At 41.2% G+C, this 20,013-nt stretch overlaps 1 long non-coding RNA gene across 1 annotated transcript; it reads right to left on the bottom strand.

The window, feature by feature from the left end:
- Window positions 1–515: 515 nt before the first annotated feature.
- Window positions 516–2,056, bottom strand: LOC131489751 (uncharacterized). The gene is made up of 2 exons (XR_009250715.1): window positions 1,945–2,056; window positions 516–834 (listed from the first exon to the last, which is right to left on the bottom strand). It is a non-coding gene; the product is annotated as an uncharacterized LOC131489751 (long non-coding RNA).
- Between the last annotated feature and the right edge of the window lie 17,957 nt (window positions 2,057–20,013).

The following is a 20,013-nucleotide window of genomic DNA, read 5'->3' as shown; positions in this document are numbered from 1 at the left end:
TTACATACAACAACATCCAGTACTCATCCCAACAAGTGCCCTCCTCAATGTCCATCACCCACTTTTCTCACCCCCGAAACCCAAAACTCCTTTTATTCTGTGCTTCCTCATTCCCTCTCTCTTTATGCAAGTGTGAGACTTGCACTGTGATCTGAATTATTTCCTTGCTTTCTCCTCTCTCCTCCTTCAGTGTGTTTCTTGTGTATCTCATCTCATCTTGGAGGCTGATTCTTGGCAAAGTAAAACCAGTGGTACCAAGAATGGTCCAAAAACTTGGCAAGAAGACAGAGATTTTGGACTGATTCACCACACGGTGGTGAAGAACACAATACGCTGAGCGCTGTGTGGGGCCTGGGTTATCCCTGGAACTAGGAAGTAGTCGCGTTGCAGTGCTCCATGACTCATGAACTTGAGAGACATGGGGAGGGTGGGGGGAGTGACCATGCGGAATCAGTTGGTTGAGGCCAACCTGGACGGATATATCCTGATGAGGGATAATGAAGAATCAGAGGCTGTTAACTAGCAGTAAAGACTTGTTACTTTGTGAGGACCAGGGAACACTCTGCGGTGGCTTACAAGGAAGCCATGTCTCCTGTAGTGGAAAAACAGATGACTCAATACTTTATTGGTTAGAGTCCTGAGCTTCAGAAATGTTTGAATGCTCAGCCATTATAGGTCTGTAATGCTAGGGTCATGTACAGGATTGGGAGAATGGGAGGCCTTGAAATATGGGTGGGGTTATCTGGCTGAAAGTCTCTGAAGATTTTGGCACTGTAGATAGGGCCCGTCTGTCCCTGTCAAGATGTGCTTGAAGATGCTGCAGAAGGTTTTCCCCTCAAGGAAACAGATACCTGTCAGGAGCTATCCCTGCCTCTTCTCCTAGGTGCCTGTACTGACCATGCTTCTAGGTTCTGTAAACTTGATGCTTGAATATCTGTTCTATATGCATATGCTGGTTACGCCTTAGAATGGACAACCTGTTAATACACCTGAGTCACCTTGCCTTGGCCTCCTGCCTCCCTCATCTCCCTCCCTACCCTTAGGAAAAATCCTTTTCTGATACAAACCAACTAATCCAGAGTCTACACTCACACTCAAGGCCATTGTCTATCTGCCCTAATCACTCCAGGCCCAGGTACAGGACAACTAGGGACAACCTCATGCCCCAGATACCACTGAAATTACTCAAACCAGCCACTAAGCTTGCTTACCATGTTTAGCCTGTTCTTTCCTGTAGAAATCACAGTGAAAGCTCTGGCGTCCCATTCCCCATCTCCCTCTGCCTCCTGACAAATCACAGGGCTTCCCCGTGTGGCCCTTCTGTGGCATGACATGCCCTCTCCTCTTGGGAACTGTGAGTATTAAACTATCTTTTCATGGCCATCATTTCCTGATCTGTTGGCCTTCCTGTACCTCAGATTTCCTATTAATACACTATATTTTAAGTCAGTGCTAGGCCAGTAGCAAAGGTAGATCCTAACATGACCTAGCTAGAAACATATCAGGCCTGATAAGGGAGGAAGGAGACTTTATCCTGAAGACGCTGTAAGAATTAGCTTAGTTGGTGTGAGTTGGCTGAAGCTGGGGTCGCGTGCCTGGGGTTGGATTTTGAAGTTGTTTGATCAAAGGGTTTGGAATGTAAAATTGGACGAGCAAGAATTCAGTAGCTTATGGGCACTTTCTCAGGCCTTGGAGTTTAACATTCTGGCAAGGAACCCAGGCAATGGGAGTTTTTGTTGCTGGAGTATCTCTGAGAATTCTGGAAAAAAGGGATGGTCTGTCCTCAATGAAGGGTAAATGCTTGAGTTACTCTGGAAGGTGGGAGAGGAAGAAATAAAGAGGCCGAGGGGAAGTAGATAGCATTTATGGATATTTCAGGTAAGGCCAGAAGACCTCAAGAAGGCCCAGAGGACACAACATTCACCAAGGGTATTAATCACTCACTGGCACTTGGGGCACCAACATCACTAAGAAGCTTGGTGGAGGCCCTCCTCTGTTGGCGAGGGCTGGCAGGAGGAGCAGTGGCCATGGTAATGGGTCAATATCACCCTTCAGGATGATGGAATAAACAGAAGCCCGGTGCTGAATCTGTTTGATGAGATTTACTTTGCAAACGGTGTGCTATTATGACCTGTGGACCAGATGGAGTATTTCTTGAACTCTTAGAGGCTGAAGAATCTCTGGCTTATAACCTGATAATGGCGCAAATTGATTACCACTCCCCGATGCCTCTTGTCTGGACACCCCAGACTTTGAATGTGTCCTTAATAGCCTCTTGACTAAAGATGGTTCAGATGTGAGACACATAAAAGAGGCTGAACTTGTAAATATCTCAATAAATCTAGCTATATTCTTGCTGAAAATGCCCAATAGCCACTGGGGGAAAAAAAGGAATCTATTGAAGGACTATAGCCCATTATATCCATGTGACTGCAGCAAGGGCTTATTATTCTCATACTAGCCCTTGTAATACTCCTGTCTGTCGCAAAGACACATCGGTGTGGATACCACTTTGCACAAGATTTAAGGGCTATGAGGGAGATTTTACTTCTCTACTTCTCTGTTATCTCTAACATTATCCTATTCTCAATCCCTGAGACTGCTGCATACTTTACAGCTATGGAACTATGCTCAGCATTCTTTATCCTTTCTCCTGGACTCCCTGTACCTCTTGGCATTCACTTGGGAAAATCAGCAATGCACATAGAATGTTGTGCCCAAGAGTTCATGGAAGCATCCTCTTACTTCCTGAAAATACAAAACTATACCTGAACCGTTAGAGACATCCAGTTTCCCGAGGACTCCACTTTTTTTTTTTTTTTTAACGTTTATTTATTTTTGAGACAGAGAGAGACAGAGCATGAACGGGGGAGGGGCAGAGAGAGAGAGGGAGACACAGAATCGGAGACAGGCTCCAGGCTCTGAGCCATCAGCCCAGAGCCTGACGCGGGGCTCGAACTCACGGACCGCGAGATCGCGACCTGAGCCGAAGTCGGACCCTTAACCGACTGAGCCACCCAGGCGCCCCCCGAGGACTCCACTTTTATACAATATATGATCTTCTGCTTGTTCTTAAGATTGAGAGTTTTGCAGAATTGATTTCTTCCACTTGCTGACATTATCAGTGTACAGGGACACAGAGTCTCTAAGGATATACTCCCAATTTTGCCAGAAGCCAAGTGCATTTTCTTGGCCATGGCATAAACTAAAAATTAAGAGTCTCTTTCCTCTTAGATGGGAACCTGTTCCTGACTTTCGTGGCCAATTAACAAAAGACAGCTTAGAGGATTTTTTGATCCCAAAGGATATTGGAGACATTGGATTCCTAACTTTTTTTGGACCAGCTGTTCTTTCCTATAAGCTAATGAAAACTGACACTCCTGAGCCCTTGTATTACACCGACTCCCTGAAGAATGGCTTTTACAACTTAAAGGATTCTCCAATAATCATAAATCTTTCTATTTGTACATTGACACAAGTTATGCGGATTCTAACTTAACAAGAACATGGACATCAGAGACCCATTGGTGATTAAATCTTCACATTTGTTTCATGACAAAAACCTACCCTCCTTGTTTGCACACAGTGGCAGCAGTTCAAGGTCAACAGAGGGCCCTGCTGACGTAGTCTTAAGATCTCCACTTAACCTCATGATCCCTCACACCATTCAGACCATCCTTTTGACTGAATGCACAGGACATTTTTCTGTTTCTAGAATGACTTCTTTTGAAATCCTTTAGCTTTTACCTGCACACATTTCTATCCATTGCTGAAACATCCTAAAACCTGTCCTTCTCCTCCCAGAGGAGAGAGAATCTCATGACTGCTGTGAACTTATTTGGGAGCTTTTCTTGGCTTCCTCTGGCCTTCTTGAAATCCCTTTAGACATCCTAGATTGTGAATTATGTATGGATGAATCCTGTTTGAGAACCGAACAAGAAAGCTATCAAGCTGGATATAAAATCAGAACCCACTAAGGCTTGTTCAAATCCAACCCTCTCTGAGACATGAAATATGCACAAGTTGCCACAAGTGTAGCCCTTACTAAGGCCTGCCAGTTAGCTGAGGTAAACGAGCAAATGTCTATACAGAAATGGTTTTGGAGTGGTTCAAGATTTGGGTCTGCTTTGGAAGAAACACCACTTCTTAATTGCAGCTGATGTACTCCCATTAAACAAGGCAACCACATAAAAGCAGTTTTGAGAAGCAAAGGTTCATCTTTTAGCAGATGAATATACTAAACAAGCTATGTTAACACATCCAGGACACCCAACAAGTCCAGAATTCAAAGCCAAAATGAATGTCTGACTATTGGCATCGAGTCTTGAGTTGATTCCAGAATCAAGTACCTGATTCTGAAATAACACATTGGAAAGGATCAGATTGCTTGCTTCACCCAGATGGCATCTGGTGGCACCGAGATGGTGATTTGGTCTGCGTTGAGAGGCTGAAATAGAGTGTCTGAAAGAACCAAGCCCTACCGTCCATGGAAAGGAAAGTACAAAAAATGTCCTAAATAAGTATTCACAGGGAAAACTTAAGGAGATTTCAGAGCACCTTTGCATCTTTGCTGCATCTTTGCTGCACCTTCTAGCTGTGAAGTCCCAAACCTTTTGAAAACTGTAAAGGTGGGGCAAGGACACGAGCGCAGACTTTTAGGTCATTTAGAACATGTGCAAATGGATTTCATTCAGTTGCTCCCTGTGTTTATGAATATGTTCTTAATCCCAGGATATTGTCTATTTTCTGCTAGGCTGGAATCATTTCCTTTCTGTAAAGTAACTGTCAAGACAGTAGACTCTGGGATTCCCACTTGAGTAATACCTATTCATCTACTTTTAGGGGTACTCTGCAGTCAGAACAGAAATTAAGGGACTTTGTAAGGCTTTGTCTGTCACCCAGCAGCTTCATGGGTCCTCCCACCCCCCATCCTCAGAGAAATCAGCAAGGAGTGACACATTAAAATGGAAACTTGCAATACTCTGTGGGCAACTTCAGTTGCTGTGGCCAAAGGTTTTCCTCTTAACTCCCCTGGCTATTAGGCCCATTGTAACAGGAATTTATAGACTATCTCCCTGTGAGCTGGCCACCGGACGCCCATTCATATGGAGATATCTGTCCTGTCCTTGACGCCCACTATTCACAGGCTGATACATTTAAAGTTGTAGAACTTTAAGGCCAAGCTTATTTTCATTAAGCCCATTTGATTTTACCCAGAGATAAATCATAGGAAGCAAGATGTTCAGCCCAGAGACCTTCTCTACTGAAGAGGAAACCAATGTAAAAATGCTCTTAAACCTTATTGGAGGGGCCCTGCACCACAAGCACTGCAGTGAAACTCCTGGGAACTGCTCCTTGGATTCATGTCTCTTAGTTAAAAAGGCAAATACACCCACCTCCTAGACATGAACGGCCATGTAAGATCAAACACTGAGAATCTCTTAGGCTCTCCAGAAGCAAATGACATCCTAAAGTAGACATCTTTCTCCAGAACTTCAGGTCCAAACCCATTAATGCCGGAAGCAATTGATTGCCAGGCCCTTCTTTATCTCTTTCCTTTTTTTTCCCTATTATCTTCCTTCTCTGTTGGTTTAAGGATTTTGATTGTAAAAATGACATTCTTTAAGTTTCTTCCCCTATTCAAATCATTTTGGGTAAATTAGTATTACATACAAATTTATTAATATTAAGCCTCCCTTTCTGCAGACCTGGGTGGGGATGAGATTGTTCTGGCCGATCCCAGATCAGACAGAATCTTGGTTAAGAGGGGTTGTCTAAAGCCTGGGACACCTGAGTGATACAGTGCATTAAGTGTCTGGCTCTTGATTTTGGCTCAGGTCATGATCTCACAGCTGGTGAGTTCGAGCCCGGCATCAGGCTCTGTGCTGACAGCTCAGGCCTGGAGCCGGGTTCGGATTCTGTATATCCCTCTCTCTCTCTCTCTCTCTGCCCCTTCCCCACTCACACTCTGTCTCTCCTTCTCTTAGAAATAAACATTAATTTTTTTTTTTAAAAAAGTAAATAAATAAACATTAAAAAAGAAGAGGCATTGTGCAAGTCTCACTAGATTCACTTACAAGAATTACTAAATTCTCACGTTAATGTTTGCCTCCATAATCGTGGATCTGTTTTTTTCCAGAGGTTGTAATGCCTTTATGTAGCCACCCACTCAACAAATGATTGAAATTCAACTACAAGTTATAAGAAGCTCTGTTGGCAGTCATTGGCAAAGAGGCTAAGGCTGCTGTTGACCAGTGGTATAGATCAAGCATCCTGAAAACAAACCAAAAGCAAGATGTGGTCAAATGATGAGACTCAAAATCCCTGCGGACCAACAAGAGAGACAGAGAAAGCAAGAGTGCCCGAAATGTTCCCCACTGAGCCTTGCGACACTTGAGTCCCCGTGACCACCCCTCCTCAGTTTTCTTGGAAAGCCCTAATAACTTTAGTACCCACATGTGTTGATGGACCTAAACTACTCAGTCAAAGACTCTCAGACCACAAGAAGAATTCTTTCTTTCTCTGGGTCCCATCTTTGATGAACTAACTCCTGAAATACGCTGAAACAAATCTTGAAAGTTTTATCTCTTTGTTTCTTCCTCAAAGTAACACACACACACACACACACACACACACACACACACACCCCTCCCTCCCTCAGGGTCTGCTTGAAAGGCTCTTACCTCCCTGCACTCACTTTGCCTAATTAATTCCTACTCAATCTGCAGATCTCAAGATCACAAAGGTGGTGTTTTTGGGAAAGCCTTCCTGCTGCCCTATTCTGTGCTCTTTTCCTTATGACACGTATTCTAATTTCTACTTAATTTTTCACTGTGATTATTTGATTATTATCTTTCTTCCCTAATAAACTGTTAAGATTCACAAGGGCAAGAATTGGATTGGATTTGTAACCATTTGATCCCCAGCCACTAACCACAATGCTTGGTGTATGGTAGCCTCTTGGTCAAATGTCTGTTGAAAGAAAGGTTAAAAAGGATGGAATGAACACATTATATTAATTAATTCCTTCATAACAATAAGCAGGAGTGATTTTATCTATGGGACCAGTATATTTCAAATACCTAAACTACACATTTCTGCATTGTCTCTTTAGCAGAGATGCCTTGATGCTGTTTTGTGTTTTGATTAGTGGAACTTACTTCATTTCTCCGCATATGGCATCATTCTGTGTTTAGATTTGTTATTACCTGTAATCAGATAACCATCAGATCTTGTTGCTTTGCGAGCTCAGACCACTTCATTAGTGGAGGAGGAGGAGAAGAAAGAGAGAGGGGAGAAGGAGTAATTTTCAGAATGAGCAACATTTATAGTCGAACAAAGTATATTTCCTTACTGTTTCATTTTTGGAGGTAACTTGATTTGGTTTATTGTACATCCAGGGTCACCATCAGCTACAGTTTGGCTGAAAGAGATCTGATTTTTGCCTGATTAGGCAGGGCCTCAATTAGCGTGTGATGTGTTTTCCATGCCCTTTTGGAGGGAAAATTGTGAGCTGTCGTAACATGGCTCTAAATGGAAAGAGAATGTCAAAACTTCTTATAAAACACTGTAGGATATTTCAATTCTGTTAGCGAGAAAGAGCACAAATTTAATTATGGATCAAAATGCCTTCTGTATCAAGTGGAGAGAGGTGGATATTGGAAATCCTGTGGTGCTACTTATTCTTCAATGTGACAAGAAACTAGAAACCTAAATATCCAAGTGATTCAATTTATATTTGTTCCCATGGTTTCTAATGGGTTGGAACACTTCACACAGTTCTCTCTGAAAATAAAAAGGTTAATGAATTTTTCTGACAATATGCAAATATATTAAAGCCTGTTTTTATGGCCTCAGGCAGCACCCACAAACATGCACATTTGTAACCCACGGGGTAGTGGTAATTTACTGCCAATACCACACTTACTAACAGTGAGGTAACACGTTGTCACATATCACTTGATTATATCATTCCTGGAATGAAATGTCTAGAAATAGAGGCTTCTATAACAGCATCACATGCCAAGCCCAGAGGTAGGAAAACAAATATCAGGACAGAGAACCTGTTTTCACTTGTCTTTAGCAAATGCCTTATCTGTAGAATGATACCTAATCACAACATGGCTGCCGTCCACTGTTCTCCTGTGGATAACCTTTAATTATTGGAAGCTATTTTCACGGCTTTTAACATTGTCTATCTTAGGTTACCAAGAAAAATGGCATGAGTCTATTTTCACATTAATCAATATGAACTAATCTATCACACAGTAAAGACTTGGAGGTCATTGATGAATGATGGGTGATGAGTCACTCAACCACTATTGACTTCAACAATAATGCTAATGATATATTCTCCAGCCTTCATTAGACTGTAATAACTCATTAAAGGCAGTTAATGAGTAATTTTTCTTGATTCTAGTGAGTGTAAATAATCCCAAAGCAAGATTGTTGGCTTTACTTATGTTGCAGATTATATCTGAAAAATACTGCTTTATGGAATTATTTTTATGCCTAATTTTTCAATTTTGAAAGAAACATCACTTATCAACTTGCCTCAGTAACTGTATTTGTCATAGGTAGAATGGCCTGTCAGAGAAGTCCACAACCTAATACCAGAACATGTGACTATGACATGTTATGTGGCAAAAGAGACCTTACTTATGCAATTAGGCTTATGCACCTTAGAATAGAGAAATTTTCTTGGAATGCTTGGGTGGGTCCAATTTAATCCATGAGCCTTTAAAAAAAGTGCAGGATTTTCTGTACCTGGACTCGAAGGACGGCTGCAGCCGAAGGAGAAGGCAGTGGAGACATGGAGGGGCATTTGAAGTATGAGAAGGCCTGGACCCCACCGTTGCTGGTTTGGAGACGGAAGTGGTGACATGACGAAGAACATTGGAAGCCCTCTGGTGCTGACAGAGACACCTGCCGACAACCAGCAATGAAAGGAGGAGCCCAGCCCCTCCTTCTAGTGCTGCTAGAAGCTGAATCGTGCCAACAACTTGAAGGAGCTTGAAGTGGGGTCTTTCCCAGAGCCTCCAGGGAAAACGTGGCACTGCCCACACCTTGATTTTGGCCTAGTGGGACCCAGCAAAGGATTGAGCGGAGTCAGTTTGTACTTGAATTTATGACTAACAGCGCCAGAGTGGACAGGAGCCGGGGCAAAGATAGTAGGGAAAGTGCAGAAACAAGAAAGGAAATCATTGACTGGCTACGGCTTACAGCCTAGCTGGCTCTTCGTGATGGGTCATCCTCAGTATTTTGATTTCGTCACCTTGAGGCGTTAGATTTTGGTTTGCTTCTGTAGGCTGCCAGGCCATTAGAGCCGCCTCAGTTTAACGGCCGCTTTGATTAATCAAACACACAATATTCTTGAATCTTAAGATTTAATGAATTAAGTGTCTGATTAAATGTATTGATGTGTAAACTATTTCATGGAAAACATCTATCCACGTATCTTTTTGTTTCCAGGGTTCATTTTCTATGAGATGTTTCAATTTCTCGATAGGAAAAAAAAACCTGAGAAACTAAAAGCTTTGAACTCATTGAAAATCTTTTTTTTTAATGTTTTATTCATTTCTGAGAGAGAGAGAGAGAGACAGAGACAGAGACAGAGAACGTGTGGGGGAGGGGCAGAGAGAGGGGGAGACAAAGAATCCGAAGCAGGCTCCAGGCTCCGAGCTGTCAGCACAGAGGCCAATGTGGGGCTTGAACTCGCAAACTGCAAGATCATGACCTGAGCCTAAGTCAGATGCTTAACCGACTGAGCCACCCAGGTGCCCCAAACTCTATTGTAAATCTTGAAGAAACATATTCCGACACAGATTTAAACTTGGCAAAATGTTTCCTTCCACCTTTCGCCTTTACTTTCTTCTTCTTGCCTAACCAGGCAGAAAAGCCCTCTCTGGAAAATTGGAAGCCATAGGTAACCCTGTCATGCTTCCGTTCATCTCACACCTGCTGCTGTGGAGAGTCCTTCTTTCTTATTATCTCCGTGGCGGATTTTGCCCTTGGACATTTTTGTCCAGTGGGAGTATAAAAATAGGCAGGCTGTTGATGAAAAGGATTTTGTTTTTCTGAATTGGTCCTTTTAATTTAAAAGATGCGGAGAAGAGAGAGATTCCTTTCCTTGGTTTCCCTGCAATCCCGTGGGGCTGAACAATAGCGCCTATAAGACCAAAGAGCGCATCACTCGTGATTTCTAACTCCTCCTGTTGTGGTGCTTTGCACTCAGAGTACTCAATAAAGGTCTGTAGAATGAATGAGTGATGGTGTGAGCAGTCATCTACTATAGGATTTGGGGGGCTATATCACTGAGTGCTGAAGTCCACTTTTTATGTAAAAATTTTTCCATAAATTTGTAGCAGTCTTATACTATGCTCGATGCCCTATATATAATATCCCCTCTGATTTGGAGTACTGTGTCTCTATATCATAGGAGGGACGGTATCCTATGTTTCTGGTCTGTAGGAACCTGTTTCTGCTCTTGTTCTGCAAACAATATACAAAGACCTCTGAAGTGTTAAGTGGAGGATTTATCCTAAAGCTGCAAGGACAGGGACTCTGTGAGCTGTCATCATTCCTCCACGCCGTGGAGTGGTGCAATGATTTGCCACCCCCCGGGGCTAATTAGGGACTTACACTGGGACTGACGCCTAAGGTGTGCCCCGAGATAACCACAGTGATATCTGTAAAACCAAAAATCCTACCAGCTCGAGAGCTAGCTAGGAAGGGTGTGCCCGGGGATAATTTAATTCTGGAACATACACAACATGTTAAGGTTTTCTGATTTTTAAGGAAATAGGTATTTCTTCTGGAAAACTTTGAGGCTGGGAATAATAACTGTGAAATTTGACTTTTTAATTTTACCGGGGCTGCTTTCTTCCAAGAGCAAAAGAGAGTTTCCCTTAGATGATTATGAAAAAATTATCTTCTATCTTCTGTATTCCTTATTTATGGATCTTTTTCGTGACCCAGAATGCTTAAGAATATGTCTCTGAAGAGAATTACATCATGAAAATATGTTATACTTAATTCTTAAAATTTGAAAGAAATACCTCTTATCAATGTGTAAAGTTTTGAATTGTGTCCCCTTCAGAATTAACGTCTGGAAGTTCTAACACCCCAGTACCTCCTGATGCGACTTTATTTGAAAACACAACCATTGCAAATGTAATTAGTTAAGATGAGGTCGTACCAGAATACGCTGAATGCTTAATCCAGCATGATGGTTTCTTCATTAGAGGGGTGATTTGGACACAGGCAAGCATACAGGGAGAATAGCAAGTGGACGCAAGAGAAGCCATCTACGAGGCAAGAAGACAGACCTCGAACACACCCTTCCCTTACAGCCTCAGAAGGAACCAGTCTGACCAGAACCTTGGTTTCGGACTTCTGGCTCCCAGAGCTGTCGAGACACAAAATTTCTTGCTAAAGCCATCCAGTTTTTGGCAGTTTGTTACGGCAGTCCTAGGAAACTGATGCATATTAACAGTTCAGTTATCCACATGCTCCCATAACTCTCTGTATGGTGGGCAGAATGGTCTCCCGGAGGTATCCAAACCGTGATACCCAGACCTGTGTGTCACATGGCGGAGGGGCCCTGTAATTGCAATTAAGCTTTTGAACCTTAAAGGAGGGGGGTGGCTATTTGGGATATCCAATTATATGTAATGATCACAAAGCCACAGACAAGCTCTATAGTGTCGAGGGGGTGAATGGTGTTCTATTTTCCATGTCATCTGAGACAGAAGATATAGCAGCTTCGGGGGACCCCTGGAGATCACGTGATTTGAAGTAACAACCGAGTGTCTTTCAAGGTCCGAATTGTGTCTTCTATTATTATCATTATTTATATGGATTAAAAAGCAACATTAATCTCATTTGAAATTCCAAAGGATATCGGGGACACTGCAAGATTTTTTACTTGGGTTAATTATGGGTCACAAAGAATGAGGACTCCTTTTAGGCTCAATCTTTCATGTTTTTTTTTTTAATATTTATTTTGAGGGAAAGAGAGAGAGAGAGAGAGAGGGAGAGAGAGAATGAGTGGGGAAGGGGGAGAGAGAGACGGAGACACAGAATCCCTAGCAGGCTCCAGGCTCCAAGCTGGCAGCACAGAACCCAACGCGGGGCTCAAACCCACGAACCGTGAGATCACAACCTGAGCTGAAGTTGAATGCTTCCCTGACTGAGCCACCCAGGTGCCCCCAGTCTTTCATGTTTTCAAACAGACTCTGTACGATTAGGAAAGCTACTCCGCTGTTTTACACAGCATTCAGTTCTCTTCAGGAAATCAAATTTCACATAGGTAGAAACATGTGTTTCTTCCCAACAGAAATAGTCATTTTAAGGATTTTAAAAACACTTTTTTAATTTAGAGGCTTTTCAGAGTGATTGCTTTTTCTTAATCCTGTACATTGTTTATTGATTTTTAAGTGCTTCTAACATTTTGCATTTTTTGCCCTGTGGTCTAAGCCCAGTAATTGTTCTTCTCTTCTCTCTCTGTCAAATTGGCTGTTATTTTCAAGTCACCCATCCATACTGCACCCTACAAGATGACCCTTTTACATTTCCTCTGGGCCTTAATGTAGTTTTCTTTCACTGTAAACCTGAGACATGTCTTTTCAGCACACAGAACATCCTTTATGTCAGGAAGTTGGTCTAATGTTCATGTCCTTGATATTGAAGAATGCTTATAGAGGTCTCTCGATGAGTGTGGTCACATGTGTGTGAGTACGGGTGGCCCAATATTGCAATTTAAGAGAAAATTCCTTTAGTGACATTTCTTTTCAGTACTTCGCCTATTATAGAGATGAGTGAACACAATCCTTTTAAGTGTATTGGTTACTGATTAATCTTTTGTCTTAAATCTCAAGTTGGATCTAAATCATTACAAAGAAACTGCATTATTTTTCTAAAAAGATGCCATTTCTGTGTGATTGGCTTTGATGACATCAGCTGAAAGCCTGCATATGAGATGGCAGCTAAATACACCATTTGCTTAGTTTATAAAGTTATGAATTTGTCTTTTTATGAATTTGTCAGTTTGCCCTCAAGTCCCAGCTTCTGGGTTAGGAGACACTCCGTCCAAAGACCCACTGAACGCTGCACACAATTCCTTTCTTCACAAGCTCCCTGCCGTCACCTACTGAGGGCTCCAGAGGTCAGGCAAGGGGGCTGCTGAGCACTGAAGGAGCCAGTTCTTTTTGACTTGCAAGCGGCAGCAAATTAATATTTTTGGAGTTATTTAAAGGAGGTTTTGTGGATATCCCACTGATATGAGAATTAATTCATTACTTGTGGATTATTAATGCATACTCAGTAAATAGGTTGTTCAGATTGCTAAGAAGAGGAAAATATAAGGCTAATTAAACTTCTCATGTACTTTTTAGATTTCAGTTTGTAACTTTCAAAAAAAAATGTGTGCTTTGGATAAAAAAAAGGTCTTTTTTTTAAAGTAAAGATTTAAAATGGACAATTTATAGAAAAAAAATCACCCTAAAAACCTCATCATATTAGTTCCAGAGGAGAGACTGAAGGATAGATTTCGATTTTCATGGTGTTCTCATAAACTAAGGAGGTCTAAAAAACAATCACTACAATTCCTCATGAGTCTTATTTAAAATTCTAAGGTCTCATTATACATGAGAAAGAAAAAAATATTATTCGTATGCAAAACACAGAGAAGAGATAGGTGATATAAATTTACTTAATCTGGTTTGAGACCCACTTTATCTTCTAGCTGCATTTGAGATTTGAGGCTTTATTTCCCATCTCTGTCATTGATTCCCGTAAGACTCCAGCAAGCCTGAAGGTCCACCGCTAGTCTGTATGACATCTCTGAATAAATTAGAACAGGCTTTCTCTCTGGGTGGATGCAATTCTGCAGGTACAGAGCCTTGTGCCTTTGTGAGAAGACAGGTGTCCTGGAGAAGTGTGAATGGCTTTGCTGATGGTTTCAGCACTGCTTACCTTCAGTGTGGTTTTCTTGTGCATTGATGCCTTTGGGCCACGTCTGGATGACCAGTCATATCATGAGTTTATATTTTATTATGACCATAGTCCTATGTTGCTGCCAACCTTATTATTCTTTCTACCCCTCCTCCCCACCACCTCCTTATTCTTAAAAAAAGTTATGTCATACCTACAGCTTGACAGTCAGCTGTCTATTCCCACACAAAGCTGTCATTGGAATCCTCCCTCAGGAGAAAGAGCTCAAGTGGAAAGACCTATCTACAAATCAGCAGAGGAAATCTCTGCCAGCCCTTAAGAATCACCAGACACATGAGGGGACCCAAGAGCATGAAAGAGAAAAATGAAGACAGACAACAAAGCTGGTACTGGAGAGGCAGAAATAATACAGAAACTAAAGAGAGTTAAAATACACCTACTTAAAATATTTCTTTCATTAATATATCCAGAGAGACATAAGAAGATATTACAGTCATTGCAGAGAACAGAATGGTAGGGAAAATGAATCATTTAAGAAACAAGAAAGAGTTTATAGAACTTAAAAGAGTTTGAGTAATTCCCCAGAATATAGAGCAATGAGATGAAAAATGGAAATATTGGACCAAAATGCAGTGCAGATATGAAACAGAATTTATTGGAGATAGGAGGAATTTGACCACAAGAGAAACACTAGAGTGTATGTGTCCCCCTACCTCTCATTGTCCCACATATAGACCAGATGGTCTGCATGATGACAGTCAGTGCTGTGGCCAAGAAGTGTCCCCTAATGTCCCATGTATTTATAGGTGCGGTGAGAGAACATCTGTGTGATTTGTGATTTGTTTTGTTTTTCTTTTTTAATTCATTTCAAATTTATATTTATTTTTAAAACTCCAGTATATATTTATATATCTCTATGTATATGTATATATATATATATATATATATATATATATATATATATATATATATATATTTGATTCCCATTAAAGTACAGTGTTTAAGTACAGGGTTGTATTCGTTTCAGGCACACAATATAGTGGTTCAGCAATTCTGTTCGCTGATCAGTGCTGATCACGTTAAGTGTACTCCTAACCTCCTTCACCTCTTTCACCATCCTTCCATCCACTGGCCCTCTGGCCACCACCAGTTCTCTCTGTTTAAGAGTCTGTCTGGGGGCACCTGGGTGGCTCAGTCGGTTAGGTGTCCGACTTCAGTTCAGGTCATGATCTCATGGTTTATAGGTTCAAGCCCCATGTCGGGCTGTGTGCTGACAGCTCAGAGCCTGAGCCTGCTTAGGATTGTGTGTCTCCCTCTCTCTCTCTGCCCTTCCCAACTGGTGCTCTGTTTTGGTCTCTCTCAAAAATAAATACACATAAAAAAAGAGTCTTTTTTCTTGTCTGTCTTTTTCTTAGTTCATTTGTTTCATTTCTTAAATTCCACCTGAGGGTAAAACCATATCGTATTTGTCTTTCTCTGACTGACTTATGTCACTTAGCATTATACCCCACAAACGCATCCATGTTGTTGCAAATGGCAAGATTTCATTCTTTTTTTATGCCTGAGCAATATTCATTCTTCTTAATCCATTCTCTATTGGTGGACACATGGACTGTTTCCATATCTTGGCCATTGTAAACAATGCTGCAGTAAACATAGGAGTGCATATATCTTTTTAAATTAGTGTTTTCATATTCTTTAGGTAAAGAGCCAGTAGTAGAATTACTGGACCATATGGTAATTCTGTTTCGAATTTTTTGAGGAATCTCCACACTGTTCTCCAGAATGGCTGCACCAATTTGCATTCCCACCAACGGTGCAAGAGGGTTCCCCTTTCTCCACATCCTCACCAACACCTGTTGTTTCTTGTGTTGTTGAATTTAGCCATTATGACAGGTGATATATCACTGTGGGTTTTTGTTTTTTTTAATGAACTTGTTTTTAATTAATAATTTAATTTTTAATTTACATCCAAGTTAGCATATGGTGCAACAATGATTTCAGGAGTAGATTCCTTTTTTTTTAATTTTTTAAAATCTTTTTCAATGTTGATTTATTTATTTTGAGAGAGAGAGAGAGAGAGAGAGAGAGAGAGCGCGAGTGGGGTAGGGGCGGAAAGAGAGGGAGACATGGAACCTGAAGTAGGCTTCAGGCTCTAAGCTGTCAGCACAGAGCCCGATGCAGGGCTTGAACTCGTGAATTGTGAGATCATGACCTGAACTGAAGTCAGACGTTTAACCAACTGAGCCACCCAGGCACCCCTCAAGAGTAGACTCCTTAATGCCTCTTACCCATTTAGCCCATACCCCCTCCCATAACCCCTCCAGCAACCCTCTGTTCTCTATATTTAAGAGTCTCTTATGTTTTGTCCCCTTCCCTGTTTTTATATTATTTTTGCTTCCCTTCCCTTATGTTCTTCTGTTTTGTCTCTTAAACTCCTCATATGAGTAAAGTCATAGAGTATTTGTCTTTCTCTGACTAATTTCGCTTAGCATATGACCCTCCAGTTCCATCCATGTAGCTGCAAATGGCAAGGTTTCATTCTTTTTTATCACCAAGTAATACTCCATTGTATATATATACCACATTTTCTTTATCCATTCATCCATCGATGGGCATCTGGGCTCTTTCCATACTTTGGCTATTGTCAATAGTGCTGCTATAAACATTGGGGTGCATGTGCCCCTTCGAAACAGCATACCAGTATCCCTTGGATAAATACCTAGTAGTGCAATTGCTGGGTCGTAGGGTAGTTCTAGTTTTAATGTTTTGAGGAACCTTCATACTGTTTTCCAGAGCAGCTGCACCAGTTTGCATTCCCACCAGCAGGGCAAAAGAGATCCTCTTTCTCTGCATCCTCGCCAACTCTGTTGTTGCCTGAGTTGCTAATGTGAGCCATTCTGACAGGTGTGAGGTGGTATCTCATTGTGGTTTTGATTTTTATTTCCCTGATGATGAGTGATGTGGAGCATTTTTTCATGTGTCAGTTGGCCATCTGGATGTCTTCTTTGGAGAAGTGTCTTTTGCCCATTTCTTCACTGGATTATTTGTTTTTTGGGTGTTGAGTTTGATAAGTTCTCTATAGATTTTCGATACTAACCCTTTATCTGATCTGTCATTTGCAAATATCTTCTCCCATTCTGTTGGTTGCCTTTTAGTTTTGCTGATTGTTTCCTTTGCAGTTCAGAAGCTTTTTATCTTTTTTTTTTTTTTTTTTTTTTAAATTTTTTTTTCAACGTTTTTTATTTATTTTTGGGACAGAGAGAGACAGAGCATGAACGGGGGAGGGGCAGAGAGAGAGGGAGACACAGAATCGGAAACAGGCTCCAGGCTCCGAGCCATCAGCCCAGAGCCCGACGCGGGGCTCGAACTCACGGACCGCGAGATCGTGACCTGGCTGAAGTCGGACGCTTAACCGACTGCGCCACCCAGGCGCCCCCAGAAGCTTTTTATCTTTTTTTTTTTTTTTTTAAATTTTTTTCAACGTTTTTTATTTATTTTTGGGACAGAGACAGAGCATGAACGGGGGAGGGGCAGAGAGAGAGGGAGACACAGAATCGGAAACAGGCACCAGGCTCCGAGCCATCAGCCCAGAGCCTGACGCGGGGCTCGAACTCACGGACCGCGAGATCGTGACCTGGCTGAAGTCGGACGCTTAACCGACTGCGCCACCCAGGCGCCCCGAAGCTTTTTATCTTGATGAGGTCCCAATAGTTCATTTTTGTTTTTGTTTCCCTTGCCTCTGGAGACGTGTTAAGTAAGAAGTTGCTGCAACTGAGGTCAAAGAGGTTGTTGCTTGCTTTCTCCTCTAGGAATTTGATGGCTTCCTGTCTTACATTTTGGTCTTTCATCCATTTTGAGTTTATTTTTGTGTATGGTGTAAGAAAGTGGTCCAGGTTCATTTTTCTGCATGTTGCTGTCCAGTTTTCCCAGCTGCTGAAGAGACTGTCTTTATTCCATTGGATATTCTTTCCTGCTTTGTCAAGGTTAGTTGGCTGTATGTTTGTGCATCCATTTCTGGGTTCTCTATTCTGTTCCCTTAGTCTGAGTGTCTGTTTTTGTGCCACATCTGTGTGATTTTCTAAGAGTGGAAACTCCTTGGTCATGTATGTAGACTTACTAGGAAGGAGGGTTTTCAGGAGCCTCCTGGTTGTTGTCATCCTATTTCTGTGTTGAATTCACTGTGACATCCTTAGTCTGTTCTCTACCAAGCTACCAAAGCAGAGAGGATATGGGCCTCTGTAATCATCTAGATAGTCTCTCCTCAGAGACACTGATGATTTGGAGATACAGGATGACTCTAAGAATTCCAAAATGAGACAAAAAGAGAATGTAGATCAGAGCACATTTTCAAAAAAACAAAAAAATAATAATTTCTTAGTACTGAGGAAGGACCTAAATCTTTTTACTAAAAGAGTCTAAAGAATGAAGAAAGTGAAAATAAGTGCATACTAAACATGTCCTCAAGATTTTTAAAATAACCAGGATATAGAGAAGTTTGTAAAGTCTGAGAAGAAAAATCAAGCAAACCCAAATCTGGTTACCTATAGAAGAAATCAGAATCAGATTAACAGCAGACTTTTTTTTTTTTTTATCTCCAAAATCAATGGAAGAAGATAACAGAGGAATACCTTCAAAATTCCGCGATCTTATTTGGAACCCATATTTAAAACACAGTTAATGGTGTTAAGGGTCTCTGGCTTCACAAGGGTGAGGCCAGAGAAAACTTATTTTCAGATATTTGAGTATTTAAAACATTAATTACCTCCATGCCTTTGCTTAGAAAGTTAATTAAGTCCTCCAACAAAATGATAAGTAAATCAAGATGTGGGCTTGGGATCTAAGAGAGAATGGGTTTATCCTAGATGCGAGTTTCCAGCATGGTAGTTAATAGCACTACCAGAGAAACTAAAGCACACAAAAACTCCAGGAAAAACCAAATTGCCAGTCCAAAGTTATGATTCAAGTACAATGCCAACTAAATTGTGTCACAGTAATGTCACCGATACAGGATGACAAAAGAATAATTCCATTTGACAAAGTACTAGTACTTTGTCTTACACGTGTCCTAGGGTCATGGCATTGGAATGTGGAAAAGGAAATACAGTCCTCACATGATACCCAAATAGTGAAAACTTGTATAGTTATAATAATGTAATTCTGTTTATTGGTCTTTCAGCTTTTAGAATCAATCTATAAACTAAGCACAGAAGGCTTGCTTGTGGTGGCAGAACAAGATATCCATGTTTTCAACTTTGAAGTTATAGAAAGTCCAGTTGTGCAGAGAGCAGAGGTGAGGGGGTGTTGCATGGAAAGAGGGAAGAATGGTAAGGGTGCTAATGTTCTCACCTTACAGAGTGAAATTTGACTGATTTTGTCAAAATTGGTGGGAATGGGAAATATTTAGAGAGAGAGAGAAGAAAGAGAGAGAGACAGAAAGAGACAGAGACAGAGAGAGAGACAGACAGAGAGAGAATGAGTGGGGGAGGGGCAGTGAGAGAGGGGGAGCGAGACAACCCCGCTGACAGCACTGAGCCTGATGTGGGGCTCGAACTCACAAACTGTGAGATCGTGACCTGAGCCGAAATCTAAAGTCAGACGCTCAAATATATAAAGATAATTATGGAAAGGAAAGAGTATGAATCAGTATGAGCAAATTTTTATCTTTTATAGTGGGGTCTAAAATATTGTTAAAATTGGGAAATGAAGGTAGAAATCTATTCCTTACTGATTTATGTTAACTGTAAGGAGATAAAACAGAAGGAGTTGAGAGTTTGTCTCCAATGAATGGTGTGGTGTGTTGGCTGATGAGGTCTGGGGAAGAGTGGCTGAAAGGACCAAGCTTTTTCATTATGAATGCGTCTCTACCACTTGATTCATTATTATGTGCATATATTATTTTGTTACAACATGAAAAATCACTTGAAAATGCTTAGAGTGTAAATAATTCTAGAAACATGAAAACAATCTGGTATTCCTTAGAATGTGTCTTATTTAGTGTATCACTGAGTAGTTTTTAGCATATGATTACACGTACACAAGAACTACTGACTTACTGTG

This window comes from Neofelis nebulosa, chromosome 11, assembly GCF_028018385.1.
Source record: "Neofelis nebulosa isolate mNeoNeb1 chromosome 11, mNeoNeb1.pri, whole genome shotgun sequence".
NCBI lineage: Eukaryota > Metazoa > Chordata > Mammalia > Carnivora > Felidae > Neofelis > Neofelis nebulosa.
This window is presented reverse-complemented; position numbering and strand designations above follow the sequence as displayed.